This window comes from Lycorma delicatula, chromosome 5 (genome assembly GCF_047948215.1).
Source record: "Lycorma delicatula isolate Av1 chromosome 5, ASM4794821v1, whole genome shotgun sequence".
Taxonomy (NCBI): domain Eukaryota; kingdom Metazoa; phylum Arthropoda; class Insecta; order Hemiptera; family Fulgoridae; genus Lycorma; species Lycorma delicatula.
Window position 1 is genome coordinate 128,505,269 of NC_134459.1, and position 13,440 is coordinate 128,518,708.

Genomic DNA, 13,440 nt, shown 5'->3' on the forward strand with positions numbered 1-13,440 from the left:
GTACTCGGTAAAGTGAATAATGAATGTTAATGATGTTTTTGTAACCAGGAGTTATTTTGATACGTATGACCATTCAAATTGTAATAAAAATATTATTCACTTCTTTACTTTGTTCAAATTGAAATAGAAAACTGGTAAAATTAAGTGCTAATCTTTAGCTGAATTTTTTTTTTAAACTAACAATTCTCAATGACAAATGTATTAAAATTTTTTATAAATTATCATTATTTAAAAATTTCAAGCATACTGTTACTTAAAACCGTTTTAAGATAAAATTAAGAATTTTGATTTTGCTTCTATATTAGCTAATTAACATTTAAAATTTTCTGATTACATTATTACTTTATTTTAAATATGTTATTGACCTCTGAACCTAAAATTAATACTAATGTATAAACTAATTATGAAATAATTAATTTCTAATAAATTCAGAATATTTAAAATGATACTAAGCATTTGAACATGATTCAGAATTGAGGTTAGTGACTCACATCTTTTGATATTATTTTGACCTACAGCTTAGGTGCAATCTTATTTCTAATTAAATTTTTATTTGTTAATTAAAATCAGATCATTTTATTCATAGTATATTTTCTGTTTTAAGTTACTAGTTGTTAAATATTGAGAAGATTAGCACAGCTCCTACACAAGGATGACATGCAAAATTGTGAAGCATTCCACATTTTTGAAAATTAGGAACATAAAGGATACTAGGAAAGGTCTGGTTGTCATAGCGGATGACAAAGAGACAGTTAGAGTCATTTTAGAATTTGTCGTTAGTAAAAAGTTGGAAGTCAAGATGGATCAGAAATGTAAAAGGATGCCTTGAGTCATTATCTATGATGCAGATCATCACCTGTCCAAGGATGAGGTTGTGCCTCTTTTGACTTGGATGAGGTGACATTCAAGTCTGATTGCAATTTTTTGTTCAAAACTGATAGATGTAATGCCCAAAGGTATCAAGGTGTATTCGAACAACTACTCTGTATAACTATTTTGTTGCTGAGGATAGGTTGTTTGTGGAGCTCTCTTCTTGTAGAGTCAAGGAATACATAATGTTCAGAGATGTTTTGTGTTGTAGATTTGGTCATAGGAAAAAATTCTGACAATATGCTTTACTCTGAACACATTCTGATGACAAGGGTCACAAGCATGAAGAGTATCTTTAAGTCTGAGGCTCCTACTTTTGTAAATTGTGAAAGATTGTGCAAAGATTACAAGCACTTGGTCGATAGTAAGGTCTGTGGTTGTTATTTGAGAGCTGTTGGGATATATTTAAATTGATTGCATGGTTAAATGTGGACAGATAAAATCTCAAGGTGTTTACATTACTCAGATCGAGTTAAGTGAAATTTTGTTGAAAGGAGTTCCCTCGATATAATTCTTCTGCCACATCCATAAATGGTAAAGGGTGATCTGCCAGGTTTTAATAGTTAGCAAACAATTTTTACTAGAAGTTACATTATGTCTGTAGTTCTGTGTAAGAGAACTAAAAAAGAAATTATGAGTTCATTGACTCTAAAAAAGCATAGGAAATTTTATTAAAGTGAAGTCAATGTTGATTTGGTTTTTTGATATGAACAGGATTGTTTACAGGAATTTTTTCATTCTAAACAGATATTGGATATGCATTTTTACTTAAATGTGCTGAGAAAATTGCATGATTGTGTGTGACAAAAAGTTTTTTGATGTGTGAGAGTGGTGATAGGTTTCTGAACCACGAAAATGTACCAATACCGTCCTCCACAACAAAAAGTTTTTGTGAAAATTTGATCATTGTCCCTCACCTGTCTTGCTTGGTAAAACTTTTTTTGCTTTCACATCTGAAAAAACCCAAATTTTGTTTTGTAGTAGAAATCAAAAATAAATTGTTTCTGTTTTTAAAAATGTTTATTTGGTACAGAAAGAATTATGTGATTTTCTGTCTATTTTTCGTCTGTTTTGCTTCAATAAAAAACCAATCTTTAAAAGCTTTTATTTGCTTTTTAGTGGCTGTATTTACATTTTCCCAAAATTAAATTCTCTACAAGTTCTGTTTCTAAATCTTCTGTATTAATATTAATTAGTCATTTAACAAAGCTATTGTACTAAATACCTAAAAACTTGTTTTTCAACACCAAACTTTGTGTTTTACATCGGATGTCTTAAAGACTACTGGAGTTACAATCCTGAGACCTATCTTATCCTATTTCCCAGCTCAAATTATATAAGAAACCACCAAATTTACTCCATAATTTGTGTCCCAAAAATTAGTAGGGCTTATTTTTATTAGAAGAGCTGAAATCTGGATGAAATATTTCACTAGCCAAAACTAAAAACAAAGTGTTTCCAGTCCTATGTTTCTGTTTCACGTTTTCATTATTTTCACCAGTAGAACATGTCCTGAAAGTTTCTCAGTTTCTTCATAGGGCATCCTGTATGCATAATATATATTAAATAAAATATAAACCCCCAAAGACAATAGATAAGTTAACTTACCATATTAATTCCAAGATTTGATTTTCAGGGGATCCCACATCTTAAGTTGTTATTAAATTCTATAATTACATAAAACATACTTATTTATAATTTTGTCGAGATTGTTTTCTTTTTGTAAATTTTGAAATTTATCATGGATGAATATGTAAATTCTGCTGTCCTGATTGATTCCAGTACTAGACAGCAAAATTTATACAATCGTGCATAGTAAATTTCAACATTTTCAAACTATCTCAACAAATGAACAAAATTATAAATAAATATGTTTTAATGTAATTATAGAATTTAATAACAACTGAAGTTGCGGGATCCCACGAAAATCGATTCTTGGAATTAATATGGTTTAATTTATCTATTTACTGCGTTTTGGTGGTTTATATTTTATTTAATGTTAAATTGTATTAGCACAGTGGTCAGTATGTTAATGAATTATTTAAATTTAAAATAAATATATATATATTCGTATAACTGCAGATATTAAAAAAAACTAGTGTTCAATGTGTGTGTGTTTGTGTGTATATGTATATATATATATATATATATATATATATAATATAAATGACCGTAACACAGTAATTAGGTAGTTAAATTACCATATTAATTTCCAATAATTGGATTTTGCAGGATCCTGCATCTTCAGTTTGTATTGAGTTCTGTAACTATATTTAAACATAATCATTGTATAATTTATCAATTTGTTAAAAATTTTGAAAATTTATTATGAATGTATATGTAAATTCTGCTGTCCAGCAGAATTTACATATACAATTTTGACAAGTTGAGATATAAGATGAATATGTTTTAATGAAGTTATAGAATTCAATACCCAATTGTAGAAGGAGGATCCTGTAAAAATTGATTAATGGAAATTAATATAGTAATTTTAACTTATATGATTACTGTGTTTTGGTGGTTTAAATTTCATATAATATTAAATTTTATTAACACAGTGGTCAATATGTTAATGAATTTGAATTAAGTGAATATATAATAATGAATATATATATATATTCACTGTTATGTGAGTCTAGTGCACTTATGTCTTCTAATACTGTACTAGTCTCTGCAGTTTATTTTGCACTGTTTTATATTTCATTCATAAATTTTATTTTATATGGTCATTTTCATTGGTTTCTTAGGCTAAGGTAAGAGGGTTTAAGAGGTAAGGTAAGAGGTTTGATGATATTTTAATCGTCGGGTATGCTTTTTGATGTCAACCTATTGAAATTTACCAGTGGTATAAATGGTTATCTATCTTTCCATCTTTTTATGTGTAATATTATTATATTGTGTAATAATATGCATGTATAATACGTATCTGTAATACTGTGTGTATTGTTATTAATAGTAATAGTAGTGAAATACTACTAGTACTATTTATTTAAGAACAATTAATGTTTAGGTCCTTGGCATATTGAACTGGATCCATTGTAACATGATAGTTTTGGATGACCTGGATCTTTATTAGGGTTGGATCTGAAATGCAAGGTTGAAATTGATAGTTGTCAGAGTGATGTTTTTTTTATATATTCACAACTTTGCCTGTAATTTTAACTTTAACTACAACTTTAACTTTCTGCTTGTGCCTACAGAAGAATAAAATATTTAGCAAATGTCAAACCTCAATGGGCTTCAAATCTTGTCAGGCTTTTAAGGAATTAGTTTTCAGTGATCCCCAATAACAAACTCCTGTGTCTGGTCTTTATTTGGCTAGGTAACTGCAGTGTTACCATTTGTTTGGAAATTAACTTTAAAATTGCAGACCTTTGTAATAAACAGAAAAGAACATATTTCATAAAAAAATAAAATAAAAATTGTATTATTAAATTTTGATTAATCTTTTTTTACAAATAACAATTAATATAGATGTAATTATATGTTTAAAAAAAAAAATTCATTAAAATTAAAAATATATATTTATAATTTTATATAATTATAAACAGTGTACAATTAATACTATAAAGCTTAGTGATTTGTAATGATATTTATCACTAATTTGTAATAACATTCATCAATGTACAAGGGTAAGTCAAAAAGTAAAGGGAAATTTTGATTTCCCTCCCTCCCTCTTGATGTATGGCAGCAATGATTGCTCTGTTATAAATCATAACCTCTATCAGCTGTTCATTGAAAGTAATGTTTCATTGTTAGCTATTTGTGATTGTGTTTAAAATTATGTTTAAAATGATTGCTCCTTTGTCTGATTACACCAAGGAAGAAATGCAGGCAGTGATATGTATCCTAAGTTCAGAAGGGGTGAAACCAGCAGAGATTATTCATCAAATGCAGCAGCAATATGAAGAGAGTTATTCAAGTGGAAGCAAGATCTACAAATAGATTGATAGCTTTAAAAATAGTAGGATTTCTCTTTCTGATGAACAGTGTAAGGTAGGCCTTCCACTTCAAAGACTAACGACACTATTGAAGCGATTAAACAAAGATTCTTGGTAATCGACGAATTACAGTTGATAACATTGCAAGTGAGTATAAGTCATGGCTGAGCATCTTCAGTCATCTATGATTCTTTAAACTTTCAAAAAGTCTGTGCTTGCTGGGTTCTACATCAATTAACCAGCATCCACAAAGAGAATTGTTTGAACATTTTCCCAGAAGCTGTTGAAATGTTACAAAAAGGAGAATCATTTCTTAAACAAATAATAATCATTGATGAGACGTGGGTCCATCACTTTGAACCCGACAGCAAAGTTTAGTGTGGAAATATCCTTCATCTCCCATTGCAAAAAAGTTCAAAACTTAGATGTCTACAGGAAAGGTGATGTTGACAATATTCTGGGATATGGAAGGTTCACTTTTGGTTTGCTTCATATCTAAAGGTCAATCAGTAAACAGTGACAACTACTGTGAGCTACTGTGTTTACTGAAGCAAAAAATCAAATCAAAAAGACATGGTAAACTTTCTAAAAGCATGATTTTGCTTCAGGATAACACTTGACCTCATATGGCCAAAAAAACAGTCCTTTGCCTTCAAGATCTCGGTTTTGAGCTGTTGGATCAGCCTTCATATAGTCCGGACCTGGCTCCAAACAATTTTCATCTTTTTGGCACGTTAAAAGAAGAGTTGTAAGGAAATCATTATCAATCTGATGAAGAAACCATAGAAGTGGTGAAATCTTTTCTACACACCAGATCGAAAACTTTCTTCCAGGAAGGAATTCAAAAGCTTGTTAAAAGTTGGTATAACTGCATAGAAGTAGGAGGGGATTATGTTGAAAAGTAATGCATATATCATTTATGTAAGTACAAATAAATATATTGATTTTTTGAATTTCACTTTTTGACTTGCCCTCGTATAATAACAAGATTATTATCCTAAATTAATACCATTAAAATTAAACATTTTTTTCACATTTTGTTTTAGATAGTTTTGAATATCCATATAGTCATGTTCCATTAATGGGCATGTGTAGTTGATGCTTGCACAGTTGTTTGGAAGATAAGTGTGTGGTATTATAGAATAAATCCAACTATTGCTGTAAATAAAATATATCAATAAAATTTTCATTCAGCAGTGGAAAAAAAATATTGTTACACATAAAACCATAAATTTAAACACTACCTCTTAGTATGTGCATGTGTGTTGCCAACCAATTACAGTAGTTTCAAATTCTACAATTTCCGAGCTTCCACCTGTAGCTCTTAGTTGTAGTTAATAAGACTTAGGAGTATTATAAGTACATGATTGTCAGGTTGACAGTAATAAGCATAATTTTTAGTGCCAAGTAATATATGACTGTGTTTGCGTGAAAAGAATTATTTATTAAACAATCTTTAACAAATTCTGAGATTCTTTAACAAAGGGTGGGACAGAAATAACTCCCATATTTTGATCTGTAATAAAATAAAAAATTTAGTAAGTACGTAAAAGATGTTTTTACTATTGAAATGGGGTTTTTTTAGTTAGGTTTTAAAAATTATGTCACTAAATCAACCATCATCGTGATACACTGTTGAAGTCTTTCTCAGAAGTTATCCATTACTCATTGGTACATCTCTAGAGGAATCCCACTGATTTCTTGCCGAATCACATCCTTTAGTTGATCTAGAGTCTGAGGATAATTTCTAAAACATTTTCTTTTAAGTATTCCCAAAGAAAGAAATTGCATAGGGTCAAATCTGATGCATGAGGGCCACTTCATGTTACCTTGTAAAGAAATTAAGGGATCCAGAAACATTTCTCTTAAAACTGAAAGCGAATGCCGAGAGGTTATAACACTTAGAGGTTACCAGGTGGTTTTTTCAGTGTCAATCAAGCTTGCACAAAGGCTAGCAATCCGTTGCAAAATCATTTTTCTATCCAGAACGGTGGTATGTTGACTGAGACTGAAGCATAGTGGAAGGCTGTCTGAGTTGCAATAACAGATTGTTTAAATAAAAAAATGCTTCAACAAAGCTATGTTGTTCATCCATTTAACTCATGATGGTAACTAAAAATGGCAGGATTGCCGCAAATTAAAGATAATGCACTGGTCTTTATATTCTTATTAGAGGCTACACAGGAATTTTTTGTAATATTGGTGTTATTTTTTTCTTACCCACTCCTTACAATTGAATAATCTAAACAACATTTGATCAAGCAGTATAATTTTGTGTAATTAACATAAGTATTTTAAATAAAATAGAATATTACATTTTAACTGAAATGTAATTTAAATTCAAACTCTTAAGGAATCATTAACAATTTAGGTATATTAAGTACCATGTAGTACTTATATTTAAGCATCTTATTATGTTAGGTGTAGATTTAAGAAAAAATCAGTTAACTCAGAAATTTTTAAATGCACTACTCTGTCTTAAAGTATAAAAAACAAAATGCTTTACAAAAAAATAAAAAACATAATTTTTTGTCCAAGAAATCATTTCTACTTGATAACTACTTTTTTAAGTGTATTAATTGTTTCATTTTTAATTATGCATTATTGCAGTTCCAAAATCATCAATAATTTGGATGTATAGCAAGTGTTGGTAATAAAATAGACTTATTTAAAAAAATAAAACAGTATGTGTTGCTCATTCTAAACAGAATTTTAAAGTAAATAGTACTTTTTTTTATTTATTGAATTATAAAAACAGTTTGTTTATATAGTTCAATTTTATGACATAAAATAATAATTATTCTCAAAAACTAAAAAAAGTGATTTTTTAATGTTACTCTTTCATAAAACTTCTTTTACCTAGGAAGTTGAAAGAATAATTTATCAATACATGAAATATAATAAGGTATTACCTGTAAACATACATATATATTTGCATTTATCAAGGGATTTTACTGAGATAAATGATTTTAATTACAAGTGACTTACCTTGTAATTCCATCTATAATTTTTTCCCAACTAGAAGCTTGTCCTTTTGATACATTTTCTGTCGCTGTTTGTACTAGATAACACATGCCTTGATTTAAGCAAGCATTTGGTTCAAAACCAGCATTTGTCAAGGATGCTTCCATTCTTTGTAATAATCTTCCTGCTTCGGAATTCTCCCAACCTAATAAATGTTTATAATCAGTAATTTTAACAAATAATTAAATATTTATTTATGCATCAATTTTTGTGATTTAATATTAAACTTTTGTTACGTCACTGCGGCAAACACAAATGAACTCATTTGTATACTATTGAAACTACTATAGCAACATATGATATATTTACTATTAATATAAATTATTGCCTTACTTATATTAGTAAGCCTTAAATAAACCTTAGCTTGTAGTTAAAATTTTTAATTATCTGTAATTAATAGAAAAAAGCTATTAAATTTTAGTTGAAAAAATTGGCTGAGCTTAAGGCAAAGAATTTATTAGTAGCATTTACAATCAAAATGATTAATATCAACCAAGAACATAAAACATCATTTTCTGGTCATTGTAATGGGATTTGCTGTTAGAAAGGCCTCCATGTAAAACACAATTTACAATAACTGTTGAATTTTTGAAATCAGATTTCAGAGAATATTGGTATTTTAAATCTAAAAAAAGAATCAAAACTATGTTTTTAATATTTATAGAACAGTGATAACTGGTCTCTTTTCTATACCCAGTGGATTATATAGTTTATTTTAGTATAATTCCAGGGAAAACGTGAATTTATTTTAATAAACTATTGAATTCCTGAATGCCATCAAAAAGTATTGGTGTGCATTGTATTGGAGTGGTGTATTTCTTTTATAGCCTTTTTGGTTGTTTTTTATAGTAATATCTTTAACTATTAATTTGTTGCTATATCGTACATTTTGAAGGGTAAAATGTAACTTAAAACATGGACTGCAAAAAGGTTTTTTGAATTATTGTATTGAAAATACTTTTGCTCACAATTTCTTATTCATGATGTTCACATTTCATTTAAAAATGGCAAGAAAAATACCAGTAAATTTACTATTAATTTTAAAAAAATGAATTTCCTTTGATGTAGCACACCTCATAACTGATACCATTATTTTACTCTTGTATTTATTTACAAGGTGTGGCGGAAAGTAATAAAACTATTTTTATAAAATTGTATTTTAAGAAGTTTCATTGAGAAGCAATTGTCACTGGAGATGTTGTAGTACTGATGTTGTAGGATCTCTTTCAGTTGGTTTTGATTGTTGTCAAGAGTTCCATTATGCTAGCCTTTCAGATAGATTAAAAATTTAGAGAAAATAAGTAGGGGGCCATGGGAAAATGTTAATCTAGGTATATATTCTGGAGAACTATTTTTGAGGATGATTTCCATTCCTGCTGTAAAAAATAAAAAAAAAACATTAATCTGATATTTAAGCAGACTGCAAAATAACTGAAATTATTCCTTGTAAAACCACAATTTAATTGATGGACTTATAAGTAGATTTAGTATTGTTTTCAAATATTCAGTGTTTTAAGTGCTATAAATATGTACCTTGCTTTATTTCATTTACCTTGCTTTATTTCATTATTGTTTGTATTATTATGAGAGTTAGTCAATTATTATCCGCAATTTAGTTATATTTTTGTTTATGTTGGTAGTACTGTTGTGTTGTGTAGATGATGCTTGTGTGGTTTAATTGTTATGTCTCTGCAGGTTTGATACTGCTAGGTTTGTTCCATTATCGCTGCCCTGCTGTTAACCATGGCTGCTCCGCTTTCTGTTTGCACCAAAGAAGAGCAACATTCAGTGATTGGTTTTTTGTGGTCGGAAGGTGTATCAGGGGCTGAAATTCATCAAAGACTTTTGGTACAGTACGGGAACAGTGTGTTGCTGCAACGGAATGTCTACGAATGGATTAAAAAATTAAAAAATGGTCGCACAAGTGTTACGCATGACGAAGGAACCGGACGACCGTTTACCGCCACAAATGAGGAAAACATTGAGCGTGCACATAACATGGGTTTCTTAGACAGACGAGTAACTATTGATCACATCGTCTGCAAATTAGTCACGGTTCTGCCTACGAAATCATCCACAACAGACTTGAGTTTCATAAAGTCTGTGCAAGATGGTTCCCAAAACAACTCGGACATTTGCATAAACAAATGCGCTTGGACGTCTGCCAAAAACATTTGGATCACTATGGTAATGAATCTTCTTAGACAGAATCATCACTGGTGATGAAACATGGATTCATCATTACGAGCTGGAGAGTAAATGACAGAGTATGGAATGGAAACATCCAAATTCATCTGTAAAAAAGTTCAAGACCCAATCATCTGCAGGAAAACTGATGCTTATGGTTTTTTGGGACTCACAAGGCCCAGTACTGGAACATTATGAGGAAAGAGGCACGACAATAAACAGTGTGCGTTACAGTGAGATGCTTACTGCCAAGCTGAAGCCTACAATTCGAAGCAAATGCCAAGGACTTCTGTCAAAAGGTGTTGGGGTTGTTGCACGACAATGCCTGTCCACATTGTTGAAACGCTCCAGAAACTCAACTTTGAAGTACTGGCTCATCGTCCGTATAGTCCTGATCTTGCCCCTTCTGACTATCACTTGTTTGGTCCACTCAAAGCGGCATTAACGGACTGTCGATTTAACAGTTTAAGGAGCCGTCTGACAAAACAGTGAAAGAAGCGGTGCATTCCTGACTTACAGCTCCACCAAAAACCTTCTTTTATGAGAGCATCAGGAAGCTTGTGCAACGATGGACCAAGTGTGTTGAAATGCACTTGGGGACTATGTTGAAAAATGATGTACATGTAAGTTTCTTATTTGTATTAACTATATTGCAGATAATAATTGACTTACCCTCGTATATAAAAATTTATTTAATTATTTCAAGTCTTTAAAAATACCTAACATGTTTAGTAAAGAATAAGTAGCATAATATTTATGTATGTTTACTGAAATTGAATTAAAAATGAAATTGAATACTGTCATTTACCATGAGAAGGGTGCCAAACTAAAAGATTGTTTTGAGTGTTTTTAAGGTTTTGAAAGAAACATATCTTTTCCAAAGGTTCTTGAAGAAATTCCTAATATATAACATGTTTTCACAGTGGTTGAAAACAACCCTGGCACTAATGTTAGAAGAATATCAAGAGAACTAGGTATCTATAAGACATAAGATGGATTGCACTCTAATTTTATTTATCTCTTTGTGATATCTTGTTACATTCTTTCTTTATGTCTACAGAAAGGATTCATAATCTTACTTTTACCCTGACTTTTTGTCTTTCAATAACCAACTAATTCTTTATTAATTATCCGCAATTATTTATTTTATGTTTTTAACCTAAGCCTTTCAAGACATTCAACATTGTAGCAGTAGTTGATAATATTTAAGTATGTTCACTACTTATTTTCAGGTAATATATATATAATGTTAGCTAGCCTCTGTGGCACGAGTGGTAGCCTCTTGCTCTTTCATCCGATCCTGGGTTTGAATCCCGGTTAGGCATGGTATTTTTCACACACTCTACAAATCATTCATCACATCCTCTGAAGCAATACCTAACGGTGGTCCCAGAGGTTAAAAAAAGTAATTAAAATTATATAATCTTAATCAGTCAGTTATGGTTCTACAAGTTGCGGAAATTTTCATGAACTTATTCTTAAAATTCTAAGTTATTTTATTAAAATCTTAATTAAGAAAATGTTTAAGAAGATTTTATCTTTTTAAAATTTATTTTTTTATTCTTAAAATCTAACTCCTGTGTTTAGTATTCAGATTAATATCTATTATAGAGTCATCCAATGAAAAAAAATATTTGTATTTATGAATTATATCTGAAATTACAGCAAAATAATTTATAGTGCTGGCCCAGTAAGCAGAATTATTTTAAACCTAATATAGAGTTAGTTTTAAACTAATTGCAAATGAGAGCTTAATCCTTAATATTTTTTTCATTTTTTTCAATATTTTTATTTTATTCTTAAAAAAATGAACATTAACAATTTTTTGTTACAATAATTTGTATTATGATAAGTTATAAGTAAAATTTAATATTTTAATTATATTATTTTTTTTTTAAATTTGGTATTTCGTTTAAATGCAAGGTTTAGAAAGTTATTTTTTGGGTGGACCTGTGTCACTGCTTTTGGCAACTTTGTTAAACAAAGTGTCTTTAGCAGTTGAAATTGATTTATTTAAGGATTTGTTTAATTCAGACTGTATTAACATTCCACATAGAAGATTAGTTCAATTTTTTTTTTTTTTTTTTTTTTTTTTTTAATGCACTATGATAGAAAAATTGTAGGAGTTTAGCTTTTTCTTAATGTAATTTATTTTAATATTTTAGTGGTTGAATGTTTGTATTACTGATGTACCATGTTATTAAAGCTTTTCACCCTGAAATTTAGTTTAGAATTTACTTTAATTTATTTAAAAATTTGTTTTATACATTTTATTATTTATGGTATTACATGTCACCCATTTCATTTGTTTGATAATATTTAATATTAAATAAAGCGAAGAAGTGTCATTAGTAGATTTCTTTTGTTCCTTCAAGAAATTAAATTTAGAAAATGTATAATGTATATGAGGAAGATGTTTAAGAGTTATTTCTTAATTATATTAGTAACTTCAAATAATACATGATAATACTTGAAGTAGTATGATAATGACTTGAAGTTATATGATAATGAAGTATTATGTGATAATTTCTCCCAAATTGATGTATACATTCTTATTTCTATTATTCACTACACTTCCACTTCTTTTAAGTAAGTATTAGCTTGGCATTTAAGAAAATAATCAAATTTATAATTTAATTAATTTTTTAATAAATATAGTTGTGATTGTAATAATAATATCAATGGCTGTTTACAAGAAAACTTTCTGTCATTTTTATTCAATTTATTCTTATTACAATGTTTAGTTTAAGCATGCTCATGAGATCATTCAAAGGTTTGTTTTTGAATCCTTTTGTACAGCTGCTTTATTTTTCCTTATTACTAATTTATTTAGTTTTTCTATAAACCAATTTCCTATATAAAACTGAAGGTTGTAAAATTGTTTGTTTATTGAATATTACTTTTAACATACACACACACACACTCTCATGAGACGAACGCACACACACACTTGTCTATGCATGTCTGTATATATGTTTTCAGAGAATATTTATATTTTCAAATATAATAACAATAAAAATTATTATATAGTTTTTTGATTTTTCAGATGAGCCAAAAGCCTCTACTGGAAATGAAACAACTTAATTTCTTTGACTAATATCTCACAAAATATTTAATATTTTTTGTTAGATTGAATTTTGTAAAAAAATTTCTATGAATACTTCCTCCGATAATTTATATTTACGTTCAAAAATATTTGTACAAAAAAAACTAAAATAAATTATTATAAAGATTAAAATCTGTTTTTCTCAATTATTTGATCTTTGACCCTCCTTTTTTCTATCTGGAATTTCTTTAAGAAAGATCTAATTTTTAGAAATTGTGTTTCTATGAACATATTAAATGAGAGACAAGAATTTCAGTGCACCTAAGAACAGATACACTATTTTTGTAATTTATTATTGCACTTAAAAAAATA

General features: G+C 28.9%; 1 protein-coding gene and 1 pseudogene across 2 annotated transcripts in view; both read left to right on the plus strand.

The window, feature by feature from the left end:
• Window positions 1-13,238, plus strand: part of LOC142325380 (cell growth regulator with RING finger domain protein 1-like) — a 312,650-nt gene extending 299,412 nt beyond the window's left edge. Inside the window, exon 9 of one of the 2 annotated variants that reach the window (XR_012756522.1) lies at window positions 13,069-13,238. The gene's annotated coding sequence lies outside the window, so the exon portion shown is untranslated. The remainder of the gene's footprint in view (window positions 1-13,068) is intronic. The other variant, XR_012756523.1, reaches the window with a different exon arrangement.
• On the plus strand, window positions 587-687 carry LOC142325874 (U6 spliceosomal RNA; annotated as a pseudogene).
• Window positions 13,239-13,440: the final 202 nt, after the last annotated feature.